The sequence below is a fragment of the Hordeum vulgare genome, chromosome 5H (genome assembly GCF_904849725.1).
Source record: "Hordeum vulgare subsp. vulgare chromosome 5H, MorexV3_pseudomolecules_assembly, whole genome shotgun sequence".
NCBI lineage: Eukaryota > Viridiplantae > Streptophyta > Magnoliopsida > Poales > Poaceae > Hordeum > Hordeum vulgare.
In genome coordinates, this window is record NC_058522.1 from 436,005,210 (window position 1) to 436,024,523 (window position 19,314).

The 19,314-nt window shown below is 46.3% G+C and overlaps 1 long non-coding RNA gene across 1 annotated transcript; it reads right to left on the reverse strand.

Annotated features, from left to right (window-relative positions):
• Positions 1-8,954: 8,954 nt before the first annotated feature.
• LOC123397708 lies at positions 8,955-12,169 on the reverse strand. The gene is made up of 2 exons (XR_006610007.1): positions 11,913-12,169; positions 8,955-10,073 (listed from the first exon to the last, which is right to left on the reverse strand). It is a non-coding gene; the product is annotated as an uncharacterized LOC123397708 (long non-coding RNA).
• Positions 12,170-19,314: the final 7,145 nt, after the last annotated feature.

Consider the following 19,314-nt stretch of genomic DNA (forward strand, 5'->3'; position numbering starts at 1 on the left):
ACACCAGGCATGTCAGAAGGTTTCCATGCGAAGATGTCCCGATTCTCATGGATGAATTCGATGAGCGCGCTTTCCTATTTGGGATCCAGACCCGTCCCAATGGTGAACTGCTTGGTTGAGTCGCCAGGGACGAAATCAACTGTTTTAGTGTCATCCCTTGGTTTGAACTTGAGGGGCGGCTCAGCATCTGTCGTTGGCTTTTTTAAGCGCGACACATCAGCCGGATCAACATTGACTTGATGATATTTGAGCTCCTCCGCAGCGCAGGCGACTTCCGCGTAAGCCGCGTCCCCTTCTTCACATTCTCTTGCAATCCTTCTATCACCATCAACCGTGATGGGTCCTTTGGGACCAGGCATCTTGAGTTTAAGGTAAACATAGCACGGGCGAGCCATGAACCAGGCGTAAGCCAGCCGCCCAAACAGCGCATGGTAGGGGCTTTTCAATTTGACCACCTCAAACATCAGCGACTCACTCGTGCAGTTAGATGTTGTTCCAAATGCAACTGTGAGCCTGACTCGGCCTATGGGGTACGCCGATTTGCCTGGGACGATTCCGTGGAATACCGTGGTTGAAGGCATCAAATCTTTTTCCAACAGGTTCATCCTTTGGAAAGTGTCAAAATACAAAATATTGATGCTGCTGCCACCATCCATCAGTACTTTCGACAAGGTATACCCCCCAACTTGGGGAGCCACGACCAACGCTAAGTCGCCATGATTGTCAACTCTTGGCGGGTGGTCCTCCCTACTCCATGATATGGTCTGCTCGGACCAGTGGAGGTATCTAGGGAGTGCCGGCTCAGAAACACTGTATGCTCGATGACTCACCTTTTTATTGCGCGTGCAAGCATTGGTGGTGAAAACGTGGTACTGCCCATTGCTTAACTGCTCGGGATTGTTGCGGAAGCCGCCATTATCATCATGCCCCTGCGAAGCCCCCTGCGGGGGTGGTTGTAGAAACGCTCCGGGCAGATTATACCGTCGCTCGTGATGCACCGGATATTGGCCGCTGTGCGGCTGCGAGCCACCCTGAGCCCCCGGTTCGGGGAAACCATCGAAGGGGTTCTGACGTTGATTGGGCGCGCTGAACTGTTCCTGCCGTTGGTCCGGGTCACCGCTTTGCCCCTTTTTGATCGCCTCCACCCGAAACTCCCGCATCACGTAACAGTCCTCCCAAGAATGAGTCGCCGGTCCGTCTGCCATGGCGTGGTGTGGGCAGGGGCCCTTGAGTAACTCATTATAGTTGCGCGGCTTTTTACCACTGTATCCCCTGCTTTTCTTCTAGCGTTGGTTACCATTGTTGGTGTTGGTATTGGCGACTAAGTCCGAAGATTCTTCCTGCTGCCTTCTCTTGCTATTCGCTCCCTGATTGTGGTGGGCGCGTCCCTGGAACCGGGTATGATTTTTGGATGACTCGCCCTTCCTTGGCGAGTTAGCTTTACCATCCTCACCGGGATCTTTGGTGTCGTCCGCCTCAGCGTACCTAGTGAGGGTATCCATGAGCTCCCCCATGTCTTGGACCTTTCGTTTGAGTCGCCCCAACTTCTGTACCAGAGGTTCGTAGTGGCAATTCTGCTCGAGGATCAGCACACCCTGAGCCGCGGTTTTTGATGAAGCGCTCTTTCAATTCAGCCCAGGTCTGGATGGAGTTGGGAGGTAAGTTTTTTAACCAAGTACGCGCCGTCCCTTGGAGCATCATTGTGAAGTATCTGGCGCAAACTGCCTCATTTACGTCGAGCATGTCCATGGCGATTTCATAACTCTCGACCCATGACGCCGGCTCAAGGTCCGGAGTGTAGTTAGGCACCTTTCTTGGCCCTTTAAAACCCTTGGGCATTCGCTCGTTGCGAAGGGCGGGGGCCAAGCACGGCACTCCCACTCGTCCACCGCTTACGACAAGAGGGGCTGGGGCGACTTGGATGTCCGGATGATCCCGGCCTGGCGGGTCTTGATGATCAAGCAGATTGTCCTGGGGGATGAGCCGCGGTCCGCTGTTTACAGCGGGCTGGTCCTCTGGCCGACTCCTAGTGCGGCTTGCCTGGGGAGTGGAATGCAGCCTATCTAGGCTATGTGAGAACTGGGCGTTTTGAACCACCCCCGTCTTCAACATCTCAATGGTGTTCCTTGCCTCTATCTCGGCAGGAGTGTTGCCGTGAATCGGAAGGGATTCCAAATGGCGAGTTGCAGCAAGGACGTTGTCCACCGGGTTGGAAAAGTGACCTTGAGGTTTCCGGAATCGGGGGACGCGATCCACAACTGGCTGGACCGGTGGGTTAGGCGGCTGACCCGGCCCTCCCCCCGGGGCGGCTCCCATCCCGGGAGTTCGCGGAGTGTCGAACAGGCGGGTCGGGTTGAGATCAGGGGGCAGTCGACCCTGGTGCCTCCACTGATGGACGGCGTCAGATGCGCGCTGGTGCCTTTCGAGCCGCTAGTTGTCAGTATTTAAGCGAGCAATCTCAGCGGTAATTTGAGCTTGCCGGGTCTCGATCCTGGCGGACTCCACCTCGGCATCCCGCTGAGCCTTTTCCACCGCTTCTCTTAGTTTCATCAACTCCGTGTTTACTGTCTTCTGATTTTCCGGTGTGATGGGGGTCGCCATGAGCCTTGAAATTTCCGCTGCTAATTCCACCAAGACAACGGCCGGGCTTCTAGACGTCTCGCCAATTCCATCTCCGCCTGCCGGGTTTGGTGAGGGTTGAGTCGCCCCATCCATGTAAACGGCGATCTGACAGCGAGTTCGGTCAAGTACTTCGGGGTCCATGGCCAGCGACAAGCCCCCAAGACAGTCCCATGTAGAGACCGGATTGAACCGAATCGCCCATGGACGATTCGTCGTGAGTGTTGACCGGCATGGTTTCCTGGGTCACTGAGTATTCTGGTTCTTCAGATCCCTGCGTGAATCCAACAAAGACCGGGCGAGTTAGATTTGGCGTCACGACCGGGCGGACGTACCTGGCCGGCTCGACGATGTCGGAGGAGATGTCCGGCTCAGGCATGGACGATCCAATCATGCCGATGAAAACGCTGATCTTGCCGAAGGGGGCCCTGTAACCAGATTCGATCGAATCCACCTCGGGCCCCCATAGCAGGTTGTTGATGTAGTACTTCCCACGGCGGCTCCGAGTCATGAACCCCGTCGCATAGCTCCCAAACCCTGGTAGGGCTCCCTTTGAGAACTCAACTCCACCGTGCGCAGGCCCCACGGTGGGCACCAACTATCGTGGTTTTGTCACGGCACATGTCCTCGTGAAAGGACTTAGTATTGGATCCATCGCACCTTGGTGGCGACTCAAAGGGGTTTAACGGGAGTGAGACGGCGATTTACCCAGGTTCAGCCCCTCGTGAGGAGGTAAAAGCCTACGCCCTGCTTTGTGTTGTATTGATGGAGTTTCGATTACCAGGAGGGCGTAACTCGCCAGACCTAGCACTCGATGATTTCTAACCCGTCCTCTTCTTCCCTGGGACTCGCCTTTATATACAGGTCGAGTCCCTAGGGTTTACAAGGGTCCTTTCCTTTTTACAAATCGTGACTCTTACGACCTCTAAGTCGCCACCTTTCCAAAGCTTGGAAACCTTCTCTGTCATGGACTCCTTCCGAAAGTTGTAAACCGCCATACAACCTTCGGTCCTCCAGGCCAAGGCCCGAACCATATTTTAGATGAATCGCCAGATTTGGTGACCCGGCCCAATTAGGGCGGGTTATCAACAGATAATATCCCCAACACATTATAAGGTGACCCCTCACTAAATTTCAAGATAAAATTGTGTTCTCCCCGACTGTGCACCGTTGCGACAGTTCGTCGTTTCGAGACACCACGTGATGATCGGGTGTGATAGAGTCAATGTTTACATACAACGGGTGTAAAACAGTTGCACACGCGGAACACTCGGGTTAAACTTGACGAGCCTAGCATGTACAGACATGGCCTTGGAACACAGGAGACCGAAAGGTCGAGCATGAATCGTATGGTCGATATGATTAACATAGAGATGTTTACCACTGAAACTACACTCAACTCACGTGATGATCGGACTTGAGTTAGTGAAATTTGAATCATGCCACACTCAAATAACTAGAGGGATGTCTATTTGAGTGGGAGTTTGTTAGTAATATGATTAGCTAAACTCTAATTGTCTTGAACATAGTCTAAGTACACTTTGCAATATTTTTATGTTGTAGATCAATGGCTCACGCAGTAGCAACCCTGAATTTCAATACATTCCTAGAGAAAGCTAAGCTGAAAGATGATGGTAGCAACTTTGTAGACTGGGCTCGTAATCTGAGGCTTATCCTACAAGCTGGGAAAAAGAATTATGTCCTTGATGCAACGCTAGGAGATGAACCACCCTCTACATCTGAACAAGATGTTTTGAATGCTTGGCAAGCACGTAAGGATGACTACTCAGTAGTTCAATGTGCGGTCTTGTATGGCTCAGAACCGGGACTTCAACGACACTTTGAACGTCATGGAGCATATGAGATGTTCCGCGAGTTGAAGTTTATCTTTCAGAAGAATGCCCGGATCGATAGGTATGAGACCTCCGATAAATTCTATGCTTGCAAAATGGAGGAGAATTCGTCTGTCAGTGAACATGTGCTCAAAATGTCTGGGGTACTCAAACCGTCTAGCTGAGCTGGGAGTTCAACTCCCGCAAGAGGCTATCACTAACAGAATTCTTCAATCACTACCACCTAGCTACAAGAGCTTTGTGTTGAACTATAACATGCAAAGGATGAACAAGTCACCCGTCGAGTTATTTGCGATGCTGAAAGTCGTAGAGTCAGAACTCCGGAAAGAACATCAAGTGTTGATGGTCAATAAGACCACTAGTTTCAAAAGAAACGGCAAAGGCAAGAAGGGTAACTCCAAGAAGAGCGGCAAAACTGTTGCCCCTCCAACGAAGAAACCCAAGGCTGGACCTAAGCCCGAAACAGAGTGCTATTATTGCAAGGGGATGGGTCAGTGGAAGCGCAACCGCCCCAAGTATTTGGCTAATAAGAAGGCGGTCAACGCCAAACCAGGTATATGTGATATACATGTTATTGATGTGTACCTAACCAACTCTTGTAGTAGTGCCTGGGTATTCGATACCGGTTCTGTTGATCATATTTGCAACTCGAAACAGGAAATGCGGAATAAGCGAAGGCTGGCGAAGGATGAAGTGATGATGCGCGTGGGAAATGGTTCCAAGGTTGATGCAATCGCCGTCGGCACAGTTTCACTTCAGTTACCATCAGGATTAGTTATGAACTTAAATAATGTTATTTAGTTTCTACGTTAAGTATGAACATTATATCTGGATCTTGTTTATTGTGAGACGGTTACTCGTTTAAGTCAGAGAATAATGGTTGTTCTATTTCTACGAGTAATATCTTTTATGGTCATGCACCCAATGTGAGAGGATTGTTCATATTGAATCTTGATAGTGATAATACACATATACATAACATTGAGACCAAAAGATGTAGAGTTAACAATGATAGCGCCACCTTTTTGTGGCAGTGTCGCTTAGGTCATATTGGTGTAAAGCGCATGAAGAAACTCCATACCGATGGGCTTTTGGAGTCACTTGATTTTGAATCACTTGACATGTGTGAACCATCCCTCATGGGCAAGATGACTAAGACTCCGTTCTCCGGAACAATGGAGCGTGCAAGTGACTTGTTGGAAATCATACATACTGATGTCTGCGGGCCAATGAGTGTGGAGGCACGCGGCGGATATCGTTATTTTGTCACCTTCACTGATGATTTGAGTAGGTATGGATATATCTACTTGATGAAGCACAAGTCTGAAACATTTGAAAAGTTCAAACAATTTCAGAGTGAAGTTGAAAATCATCGTAACAAGAAATCAAGTTCTTATGATTTGATCGAGGGGGCGAATATCTGAGTTTCGAGTTTGGTGCTCACTTAAGACAATGTGGAATCGTTTCACAGTTGACACCGCCTAGAACACCATAATGTAATGGTGTGTCTGAATGTCATAATCGTACTTTGTTAGATATGGTGCGATCTATGATGTCTCTTACCGATTTACCATTATCGTTTTGGGGTTATGCATTAGAGATAGCTGCATTCACTTTAAATAGGGCACCATCAAAATCCGTTGAGACGACACCATATGAGCTATGGCATGGCAAGAAGCCAAAATTGTTGTTTCTTAAAGTTTGGTGATGCGACGCTTATGTCAAAAAGCTTCAGCCTGAAAAGCTGGAACCCAAAGCGGAAAAGTGCATCTTCATAGGTTACCCAAAAGAGACAGTTGGGTACACCTTCTATCTCAGATCCGAGGGCAAAGTGTTTGTGGAACCTCTGCTCCAACAGGATGGTAGAATTGAGTGGGAGGAAGATATAACTTGATGAGGTTGAGGAACCTCTGCTCCAACAGGATGGTGGTGCAGGGCAGAGAGAAATCTCTGTCGAGGCAACACCAGTTGAGGAGGAAGCCAATGATGATGATCATGAAGCTTTGGATCAAGTTACTATCGGACCTCGCAGGTCGACAAGATCACGTACTGCTCCTGAGTGGTACGGGAATCCTGTCTTATCTATCATGTTGTTAGACAACAATGAGCCTGCGAATTATGAAGAAGCAATGGTGGGCCCGGATTCCAACAAATGGCTAGGGGCCATGAAATCCGTGATAGGATCTATGTATGAAAACAAAGTGTGGACTTTGGAAGTATTACCTGAAGGTCGCAAGACTATTCAGAACAAATGGATCTTTAAGAAGACGGACGCGGACGCTAATGTGACCGTTTATAAAGCTCGACTTGTGGCAAAGGATTTTTCACAAGTTCAAGGAGTTGACTACGATGAGACATTCTCACCGGTAGTGATGCTTAAGTCCGTCCTAATCATGTTAGCAATGGCTGCATTTTTTGATTATGAAATCTGGCGGATGGATGTCAAAACGGCGTTCCTTAATGGTTTTCTTAAGGAAGAATTATATATGATGCAACCCGAAGGTTTTGTCGATCCAAAGAATGCTAACAAAGTATGCAAGCTCCAGCGGTCCATTTATGGAATCGTGCAAGCATCTCGGAGTTGGAATAAGCGTTTTGATTAGGTATTTGGGTTTATACAAGCTGTTGGAGAATCTTGTATATACAAGAAAGTGAGTGGGAGCTCTGTAGCATTTCTAATATTATATGTGGATGACATATTGCTGATTGGAAACAATGTGGAGTTTTGAGGGAGCGTAAAGGATTACTTGAACAAATGTTTTTCAATAAAAGACCTAGGAGAAGTTGCTTACATATTAGGTATTAAGATCTATAGAGATAGATCGAGGCGCCTAATAGGACTTTCACAAAGCACATACCTTGATAAAGTTTTGAAGAAGTTCAAAATGGAGCAATCCAAGAAGGGGTTCACGCGCGTACTGTGTCCACAACTTAGAGATCTTTTTACGATAGGCGTGCAACCCTACCGCCAGGGACCTTGGCGGTAGGTTGTTATACCCTGCCGCCAAGGACGTCAACGATAGCAAAAGGGCCAGATTCGATTATTTTTTCCAAGCGGGGTCAGATCCGGTTTAACTTTCAGCAGAGGGTCAAAACAATGAATTTGACCAACTTACAAATCATCAAGGGACCAACTTTTTACTAACACGTACACCTGAATATATTACGTGTCAGCACATTCAAGCATTATATAAGGAAAACAATTATATAAATGGCAAGCATCAACATACGCAACCAGCGTCACTCTCTGGAACCAATTTAGTTCAAAAGATGATGTGTCCAGTTTAGTTCCCGCACAATATTGTCAAGCATAACCACCTGACCATTTACATCAAGGTCCTTTGTGGTGAAGAACTAATACATATTTCGAATGACATCAAAGAGGGTGTAGGCCTGGTGGGAGGTTTTACCTAGCATCTACCTTCACCAATCTAATCATGTCCAAACTCTGCCCGGTTAATTTAGAGCGTGAGCATCGCAAATTCGCAATAGGGCCCTCACACCTACCAAAAACAAACATGCTCGCTAATAGTTCAGTTCACACGCATTGGCATAGAGCAACATAGTCCTTCATTGTGTCGGAAGTACTGATTCTTCATGCTACATAAAGCTACTTGTTCAACAAATTGTGTGCTATTATCACTATATATGTGTGATTTAATTAACTGCTACTCCCTCTGTAAACTAATATAAGAGCATTTAGATAACTAAGATAGTGTTCTAAATGCTTTTATATTAGTTTACGGAGGAAGTACAATGCACCATTCATGCTTGATATTCTGAAGCTTCGGGAGTAAGAGAACAGAACCAATAATAACTAACAGTGATACAATTCAAACAATGAAAAAGAAGCCCATTTCGCATTCAAATTCCTTTCTTGGTTAAGACAAAAATTAGGCATAAGATGATGAAATGTCCTAGTTCGGTACCAGTACCTGAGCACTTAAAGCGTATCCATTGGGTTACAGGTGCATCAGACTTACAGAGCCAAGGGAAAAACAGTTAATTAATATGTAGACTTGAACAGGGTAGCTATGCGGTTTTCAGTTGCATCTGACTTATATAGAACCAAGGGGAAAACAGCTAATATGTAGACTGGGAGAGGGAGGCACTGTTGCACTCATTTGCTTGGCTCAAGGCATCGGCACAAATCTTTAAAAACAATACAAATGCTTCCATATGTCAGATGATAATAAAGGATGGTGTTAAGTACTCCCTCTGTAAACTAATATAAAAGTGTTTAGATTACTAAATTAGTGTTCTAAATGCTCTTATATTAGTTCACGGAGGTAGTACTTATAAGTTACAAAAACTAAGAAAAAAAAGGGGCATAGAATTTCAAAGCAGCTAGAGTTGTTTGCTTTATTTCAAATCAGAATATAGCAGCTAAGTAAATTTAATCCAGTGAAAGTAGGGAGAATATATAACACCCTTATCAGAAGGCGTAGGTCCAACCTAGACTAGCTTGTAACTGAATAAAACTAAGTGAAGCTTCAGGTGTACACCCTTTCATCAATTAGACTAGCAAAGTTAACAGAGAAGCCCAATGTATATACTCAAAGCAAGTCCCCCTGATCAGTCCAACAGCTGAGTAGAGTAAACTTCCTTCCAGCTGACCAAGCTTCCAGTTCCAAAGTGAGCTACTAGGTGTTATGCAAGTCTGAAGCCTACATAGTATGGTGAAACTTCCCGTTGGATTTTTGCACGGACGATTGAGCTAGCATTTTCTGAAGAAAATAACCACTCGAAAAAATATGCAGCTGAAATTGTTTTGTTTTATTTCAAAGCAGAATATAGCAGCTATTACAAAAGTAAATGCAATCCAGTGACAGAAGGGAGAATATATAACACCCTTATCAGAAGGCATAGTTCCGGCCTATTGACGGAGGATGCACAGGCTCTTGGGCACATGCGCAACCTTATCTTTCATGATGAAGAACTTGCAGCGAAGATACCCTAGGCCCGCGACCTCTCCTTGCACGTCGAACTTGACCTTCCCCACGACCTGAATCTCGCTCCAAAGCAAGTTGCGCACCTCCTCTTGCAGCACGGAGGCGTCTGCCTTGGCCTCCACCTCCAAGGTACCAACACTGCCAATGCCCCGGTCGCCGTAGACGTAGAAATCTGGCACTTGAGCCCACGCCAGGATCATGTCATGGTAGGAGACGTGCAGCAACGAGTTGCCTCCTCCGCTGCAGCGCCGGTAGGTTTGTGGTGTTCGTTCGAAGTCCAACACAAGGCGGAAAGCCGGCGAAGTCGGCGGAGAGGCACCGGGATCAAACCCACTTTTTCCTATAAGTCGGAGGAAGATATCGCCAACGCCAGGTGGTTGGTCCTCATTGAAAGCTGCGTCCTCATTGAAAGCTGCGATCACAATCACGCAGCAGAAGAAAATTATGACTTAAGACAAAAAAGACCAATGGTCCGCGGTTCTCGGGGTCAAACGGGTGAGCATGTTTGGACTTGGCACGTCGCCCGTTGGGATGGTTGTCGTCAAGATTAGCCCCGTCTTTGCAAGCGGGCGTAGACATGACCCAAATTATTGGTCAGCAGCTGTGTTTGCACCTTGATAGAGTGTCAAGGTTAACAGTTTTCCGATAGCTGCACAATAAACACGAAGAAGAATATAAGCAAGACATTTTATGTGTTGTTTGGTTCACCAACTGAACATAAATGATTTGAAATTACACTGGCATTCAAAGGCTAAAAAGAAGAGATGTGGTAGCGGTAGCCGAGGACTCTGAGATGAACATAACATATACTCCTACTGGACTCAGCTTCAGTGCCTTTGAAGAGCCAAGGCACAGAGCGCCTTAGCCTACAATATCTGCAACTCAATTCTACATCGGATGCACGGGATTGACTGAAACCAAAATACACCCAGACTTGGTAGTTTTCAGGAGAGACAGAGGCGGGGCGAGGTGTTTTTGCACGCGGGTGGGATCGAGTTCTCCTGAGCCGCTCGACGGAGGTGAGGGTTTGACAGGCGAGCTCACCGAGGAGAGAGAGGGAGTCAAGCCGTGTCGTGCCGCCGTGAGAGAGAGAGAGAGAGAGAGAGATGCTCCCCCACAGAGGAGAGGGAGCAGGGCCTCGCACCGCATCCACTAGAGAGCGAGGAGGTGCCACGGCAAGGGGTGAAGCTCGTGCCGCCACGGAGGCAAGGGATATGGTCGTGCCGCACCGGTGGATGGCCGTCTGCCCAATCTTCCCCTCGATTTCGCTATGAATCTGCAGCCACTGCAAGCCAGAGGTAATTCCGATTTTAGTTCCTGCAAGCGTTGCATCTGCGTCCCTCGAGGCACCAGTCAGAACAGACACCCGTCAGATATGCCCCTGCTACCACCAAACGACCAACCCACACACTGGCAAGCTCAAAGTGACCATGACTTCTACAGATTTCATGCATTCTGAATTCACGCACACACACACACACACACACACACACACATCGGCAAGTGCAGCTATAAGTTCAGATGGTCAGTTCTAATGTGACTTTTTGTAGTTCGACGGCACAAGGCTGTGCAATTTGTAGTGTTCTTTCACCAGTAGTAAAATTTGTATGATCAGTATGTACAGTACACAATATAAGGCTGTGCAATGTGTAGTAACTCTTTCTTTAGTAGTAATCTTTCAACTTTCCATCTACCAAATTTGTTATTGTTCTGCAATTTGATCAACTGATTATACATGTATGGCAGATAAATTTGGTGGTGTGCAATGGCACAATCTGTAAAGGAGATGCCTCAAGTTGGCATGTTATTTAAAGGTTCAGAGGCTTGGCTATTTTGTAGAGCATATGGTGGTCGTGCTGGCTTTGATGTGAGGAAAAGGTACAACAATGTGAGCAAATTTGATGGTAAGGTAACCTCTTGCAAATTTGTTTGTGCCAATGAAGGCCATCAGAAAAAAGGGCAGCGAATTCAGTCATGTCAGGTTTTTCAGTGCATATTGTTAGATTTTTCGAACACCAGTGAGCTAAGTGAGAGCCGAATGACCAGCAAACTAGCAACCTGATCTTTAGCATCAAATATTTTGTGTGAAAAACTTGAGGCTGGAGAGTGCCTAGTGCCATCGCTGCTGCTATTCCTCTGTCTCTCCTGAGGACTACCAAGTCTGTGTGAGTTTTGGTTTCAGACAATCCTGTGTGTCCCATGTAGAATGAGTGGCAGATATTGTAGGCTAAGGCGCGGCTCTGTGCATTTGCTCCTCAAAGGCGCTGAAACTGAGTCCCCTCCACTCATACTACAACTCCAGCCGCCAGTGGCGCCGCCATGCAGGCACGAGGCATCCAGGATGGCCGGGTCCGCATCCTGGCTGCATGCGGCCATCAATCCGCCCCAAAACCTAGAACAAGGGTCTGGATTGGACATCGAACAAGAGCTGGGCTAGGCTGGCTTAGAACAAGAGAAATCGATGCAGATTTCAGGCTAGGTTACTTACCGACGCATGGCAGAAGAAACGAGAGGAATTCGCGGCAGTGGGCTGAGGATCCAGTCAGATCCAGGCGGAGGCCGCAATAGAGAGGAGACTAGGGCGGTGCCGCGCTTTTATGTGTGAGTCTGTTCTTTTATGTGTTTTTTTTAAAGATCAAGCAGGTGGCTTGCATATACCGAACATAGCAGGGAGCAAGGCGAGCGCGATGTTTGTGTGCTCGGGCATCTTGGTGCCCTTTTTCTAAAAAAAATCAAAAAACATATTTAAAAGTTTCAAAAAAATTCAAAAATAATTCTGTGGAAACTTATATGTATTCATTACGAATGAGTGAAATTTCGTTTTGAAAAAATGTAATTTGTAAGCTATACAAAAATAACAAAATTTCGGCCTAATAACAAAAAAGAAGAAGCCCATTTAGGAATACATATTTTTCATATCTTTGTATGCCACGTGTGAAAGTAAAATGATTTGAAATTTTGCAAATACATAACATACATGTTTGTGTGTGTACACAAAAAGTTTCAGTTTTTTTCGCATTGTAGAAATATGATTTTTGAAAACGGGCACCGTGGTGCCCGTGCACCGTTTGCAATTTTCGGGAGCAAGGCGGGCTACAAAAAGTGGATCAGATCCTAAGATCAAGGATATAAAAAGAAGATTAAAAAAGTATCCAAAAATGAACCACCATAACGTAATTTCTCCCGTTGATTCCCCAAATGGATGCTCCAAAAAAGACGCTCCTGCCTGCGTGCAAAACTCTAGAGTTCTTGTAATGGAAGTCTTGATGTTAGTTAGACCCGCAACCTTGTTTTTAAAAGTGCATTCATTTCGCTCCTTCCAAATCTCTGATGGGATGAGGATTATCATTGTCCTAGTGCCTTTCATGTGCTCCGGTTTGGCCTTGCTTATCATCTTAACTACAATGTTGTTTGACTTGGCACTGACACTCCATGTGCTTGGGTTTAGCGAAGCACATCCACTGCGTGATGCAGCTTGCGTCCATACTGCAATCGTCATCGGGCATTGCCAAAAAAAATGTGCGGCTGATTCCAGGTTTCGGAGGCATAGCTGACAGAAGTATCCGTTTGGCCATCCTCTTCTTTCCAAACGGTCGTTACACCATAGCATGTTCCTGAGGAAGAAGGTTAGTACCTTCAGGAGAGGAAGCTCTGCTTCGCAATGCCGCCACGCCAGAGTACCCTGCCTTGTTCTCCTTCTATCCTGCAGATCAAGAAAGAAATGAGTTGCATCAGATCAGATCGAGAGAGGATGAGAACAAGGGAGGGAGGTAGACGGCCGACGGTGCAGCAGGGAGGAAGAGGGATGACGGCGCAGCACATTGAGGGTTGACGGCGGCGCAGCACATCGAGGGAATGGAGGGAGGAAGAGGCCGGCGCACCTGAGCATGACGAGAGGAGGAGCCTGGTTCCACCGTGGATTTGGTGGTATTGGCACGTTCCGGATCTCGATGGAATATTCCCTAAGGCGGAATGAGTGGATTTTGTTTCGGTTGGTAAGCCAAATGCTGGAATGAGGGCTAATAACGGATCCGATCCGTGACATTTCAGTCCATGACAACAACCAAACACACCCTTAACAAGGCAAGCTCGACTCGACAACAACAAGGTCTTTTACATATCTAGGGAGTGGTTCCAGCCATATCTAATACTCCTAGGTTCTCCGCTCCATACTTGCATTGCACCATGAGGAGCTAAATAGTGCGCAGAGATATTACAAGCCCTAAGACAAGTTTCCGCTTTACAAGATTGAAAAAGGATTGCATCATTGCTCCAATTTCTTTAAACACTACGCCTAGACTCGATTCGTCTTACTGGTCGCTTGTGATTGCGTGCTTCGGTACACATGCATATGACTTCACAATGATTCTGATGAGCACATCAATATTATTGTTACACTCACAATATCTGCTGCTATAGTGATATACATACTGGACCAGTTACTAAAGCACGCACATGCCAATTGAATTATCACGTACTTTCGTTTTTTAGAAGTCCTTCTAATGTTCATGAACATATGATGTTGCCTAAGTTAGATACTTTTGTTTTACTTATGAATGGAAGACCTAACATGGACAAGAAGGGTGACCATTGGAACAGGGACAAGCATGGAGGAGAACATGCGCGCGTAGGAAAGAACAATGGAGCTATCCGTGGTGATTTTCGCACGTTGAAGCCACCATAATGAGAGCATGAAGGCTTGGACGAAATATACAAGATGTCACTTCATAAATTTCGTCCATAGGCCATTATAGGTGATGCGTCACCTTATTTTTGGGCCACGCCCATGTAATTTCGAAATACCACATTATAGGTTGTTTTTAGAGTCCGTATGTGTGGGAAAACGGAGTTAGGGTTGTTTTCTGCCCCCTCCTCCAAGGGATCACGAAATTCCCATCTATTCCCCCATATATACAGCCCTTAGGACACCATTTAGACTTGGGTTTTTTTAGATTAAAAGTTTGCCATAGCTACAACTTCACATTGTACAACCAGACCAAGATGTCACAGAACCCCACTTTCATCAATAAAGATTTCATCTTATATTCGCAATATCCAGATTGCAATTTCAGTTTCTTGCTTGTTCTTCGTTTACGTGCAGGAAACACACCCTCATGGTCAGGTTGATCATGCTCCAGCATGGTCAATAACCTCTCAGAGTTGGTTTAGCGATTACTAAGGTGTGACATCCTCGCACGTTTGTAGTCGGATCGTCAAAGTTGACTCTACCAAAAATGATAGACACATCTCATCGAAAGACCGAGACAACTTCGCCTCTATCAAGTGGTATCAGATTTCCAGGTTGCTCGGTGAGATTTACCGGTTTTTCGTAGTTTATATTGCATTTGTTCTTCATACGTACCATCCACGAAAAAGTCAAAAATAAGAATTAGGGTTAGATCATCATATCCGAGCCAATCCGAGCCTTTGCAATATTCTGGTCGGTATTTGTTTTGTTGAATTTGCGGTTGAATCATCGTGTAAAGTTGTTGGTCTTAGCGTCTAGTCTTTTAGAGTTTCGAGTTCTATTCACAAACTGTCAAGCCACCGCACCATCATCGCTGCTATCTTATACCACCACCACACCACAATCATTGTTGTGGCCATATACCACCACACCACAATCATTGTTGTGGCCATATACCACCACCACACCATCATCATCACCAATCCGAGTCTATCCGCCACCAATCCGAGTCCTTCACATATTAGCTTTATTTTCGAGATCCCTTTGTTTTCGGTTTTGCGTTTCCTTGCCTTAGTGTGGCACAGTTTTCAGAGCAGTTTTTAGGCCAAAATTTCAGCGGATGAAAATATTTTTTTCCCTATCCCGTTTTAGGCTTTCTAGAGTGTTTTGAGACACTCGCCATCATAGCGATTTTTTGTTGCAATTTTTGGTCGTCGCAGCCCCGAATCGCTCCCGGAAACGAATAGTCAAAAAAATTGGAAGAGTTTTAAGACACTCGTCATTATAGTGATTTTCTGGAGAGAAAAAAGAGCGCAAGAAAGACGACAAAAAACAGAGTGGCTCTTCCCTTGATTGTGTGTAGCATCGTGATTTTATTGGTGTTCTAGGCTTGCATCTCTAGTACGGTCTAGCCTAGGACCAGCACGGTACCTTCGTTGAGCGTCCTTTCAACTTTGCATCTTTGAACTGATTATTGTTGATTATCTTTCCTACCATATTATAAAACTTCCTAGCTCCACATACATCTACATCGTGTGTTTGACACCACCTGGCAATCGCTCTATCCAAGCTTTGAGAGTTTTGACTACAACGGTCACCAATCACCACGTGCTGATGGGTAAGAACTGGTAAGAATTTCAGATTTGCATGACGGATTTATGACACACCACCACCACCAACAACACTTGTTAGTAGTCTGTAGGTTCATATTCTTCTATGTTCCTATTGCTGCTAACAATGCCATGATCACAAGACGACAAGATCAACTAGGAGAGCCTGACTTTTACACTAATATTCACTAAGGCTCCCCTTGGTTCTTTGTTTTGGGCCTCAATACACGTGTATACTACTCCCTCCGTTCCTAAATATAAGACCTTTTAGATATTGCACTATGAACAACATACGGATGTACATAGACATATTTTAGAATGTAGATTCACTCATTTTGCTCTGTATGTAGTCTCCTAGTGTAATCTCTAAAAGGTCTTATATTTTGAAACGGAGGGAGTATATCCTTGTAGAAAAAACGGATGGGCCTCGCATACGTGTTTGTTGTGTCATTTTTTGGCTGTAACTTTTACACTGGTTTCATCGTTTACACGTGTATTAAATAGGTATCTGATACAGACCAACGCCCGTCGTTTTTCCCCACCTTGCCTCTCGCTCGAAACCCTACGGGCTTGTTCGGTTAATCCCACCGAGGAGGGGATTGAAGAGGATTGGAGGGGATTTAGGTGGAATTTGACTTGTAGGGGATTTAATCCCTCCCAATCCCCTTCAAATCCCTTTAATTTTGGAGGAACCGAACAAGGCCTACCCGATACAGATCGAGGGCTCCGCCGCTGGGGGGCGCCAGCACCGGTGTCCGCGAGTAGGTGAAGCAACGGCGACACGACGAGGCACCGACAACAGAGGACAAGGCGGCGAGGCGCGACGACAACGACAATGCGGCGAGGCGCGACGATGGCGTTGATCGGAACTCGTGACCGCGACAACGACTCCCTTCTCCTCCTTCACAGCCTCCTCTGCTCCATCGAAGGTATCTTGCTTCCTCTTCTACCCTCCTTCTCTGGTCCTCCTCCCCGTCCCTTCCTCTTGCTCACAGGTTCAGTATCATGCTGGTTTGATGCATCGCAACCATTACGAGAAGAGCTGTTAAATAGAAGTAAAAAAGGTCCACACTATTTAATCAATCCACTTATATTAAAGTGAAGGGAAAATCCCAGACTCTTGAGAAGTAGTGAACAGACTAAAGGCGTTGGTATGTCAGCAGATTGCATGAGATCTGCATACCTTGTGGCATCTAGTAGATAGGAGCTTTGATGTGACCCTGAAGGAGTTTGGCAGTCATCGGCCTTTAGTACTTCCATGAAATTCATGTTTTCCGACAAGGCAGTTAGCATTGTTAAGTGTGCTGCACTCTGAAAAGCCGAATCCATGCTTTCAGGCCCTTGAATGATTTCATTTGGAGTTTCCAACAGTGCACCACCATTTTGGGGGAAATTGGCCTGTTGGTACAATCAAAAGTCAGTCGGTTACAGAGAACATATATGCAGATAATCAACACAAATACTCGTCCTTACTTGAGTGACAAATAATGTACAAGAATAACAGTTATCTACAATCAGCAATGTAGATTCAAGAGAAGAAAAGTCACTGATTGTTGTCATTATAAATACAATTATAGAACCTACAATAGTTGGATAGATTAAATGGATGCTTGCACCTTGGTTCAGTTCGTCCAATTGTTACCATTCAGGTTCGGCCATACAGTCCATCCTGCTCGAATTCTGTCGCTTGCTTTCTCTAGCCGTAGGAAATGAGGATTCCCTTTACAAATCACGTCGCTACTGAAAAGAGCTCGATGACGCCTAGAGGGGGGTGAATAGGCTAATTAAAAACTTATTCGGATTTGGCTTGAACCTAATGCGGAAATAAACTCAGAGGGTGCTTCTCAAGCACAAATCCTAAATGCACTAGGCACTGCAACGTGTATCAACAACACGATCTACCAAGATGGACACAATACAGTTACTAACAAGCACAAATAAGTTACACAAACTTACTTGAGCTATATCACACGACAAGTAGGTGAACGACACAAGATACTAGATCACACTATATCACACGATATATCAAAAGCTGCAAGTGTGAACGTGTGTATATAGAGGGTATGCTTGAATGATTAATCTTGTACAAGAAATAGCCAACACAATAATGAGCACAAACAATATGCAATGTATGTATGCTCAAGTAACACAAGTAAACCACAAGTAAGGAGTTAGGGTTAAGGATAACCAAGGTCACTGAGACGAAGATGTATCCCGATGTTCACTTCCTTGGAGGGAAGCTAGTCACCGTTAGAGAGGTGGATGTTACCACGAAGGCACACCAACGCCACGAATGCTCACCCTATTCTCCCTTTGAGATAACACCACGAAGGCGTTTCTCAACCACTAGTGGTAAGCCTTTGAGGTGGTTTCCAAACCCTCACAAACTTTTCCGGGGGGTAATCACACGAATTGATTCCTCTCCGAAGGACTCCTACCGCCTAGGAGTCTCCAACCTCCAAGATTAACAAGATCATGGGGAATGCTCAAAACTTGCTCAAATCTCAAATAGCTTGGGTTGAGAGGAGGAGAGGGAGACGATCTATCTTTTGATTGGAACAACTCTCAAAGGGGCTCACAAATGCTCTTGGGATCTAAGATTTGGTGTGAGCAAATGTGTGTGAGGTAGAAGTGTGTTCTTATGAGGATAAGGTTGTGTTAGGCAACCCTCTCACGAAGTGGGAGGGGGGTATTTATAGTGGGGAGAGAAAAACAGCCGTTGGGGACACTTTAAGTCACACAGGGTCCGGACGTCCGACAGTTTCCGGAAGTCCGGGCGTCCGCGAGGGCTCGGACGTCCGACAGGGGTCGGTCGTCCGAGGCCTGTAGATATCACTGAAAATACTGTGAATTGAACAGCGACCGGACGTTCGGAGAAGGCCGGAAATCCGAGTTATTCAACTCAACTACTTCTGGTGGGAGGTTCCGGATTTCCGAAAGGGGACGGACGTCCGGCCCTCGGACGTCCAGAGGGAGCCGGAAATCCGAGTTATAGAGCTCATGTTCTTCTGGTGCAGGGCTCCGGACTTCCGAAGCTGGTCGGTCGTCCGACCCTTGACCGGCCCTCGGACTTCCGGAGGGAGCCGGAAGTCCGAGTTATATGGCTCAAGTTCCTTTGGTGCATAGTTCCGGAGTTCCGAAGCTGATCGGATATCCGGGCCTCGGACGTCCGGAGGGAGCCGGAAGTCCGAGTTATATGGCTCTGATTTCTCTGGTATAGGATTCCGGATTTCTGAAGCAGTCGGTCGTCCGGCCCTCGGACGTCCGGAGGAAGCCGGATGTCCGAGGCACTGGTTCTGTTTTCAGATAACAGCAGAGCAGTGGAGATGTGGTCTGAGCAGAACAGTGGAGATGTAGTTTGAGCAAGTTCATCGCAAAACCTGTGATCCCCTCTTAATAGTGCGGGATCCCTAAAGACTCAAGAATCATAAAAGGGGTACTAATGATCCATACTTGAGTGTATACTTTTATTCGCTGATCATCACTCCGCACAACTAACGTCAAAGGAACTGATACCTTTGAGTTAGCCCTTTCACTTGAGCTTGATGTTGTTGTTCCTTCTTGGCTCAAGTTGAAAGCAAGACATGATGAAG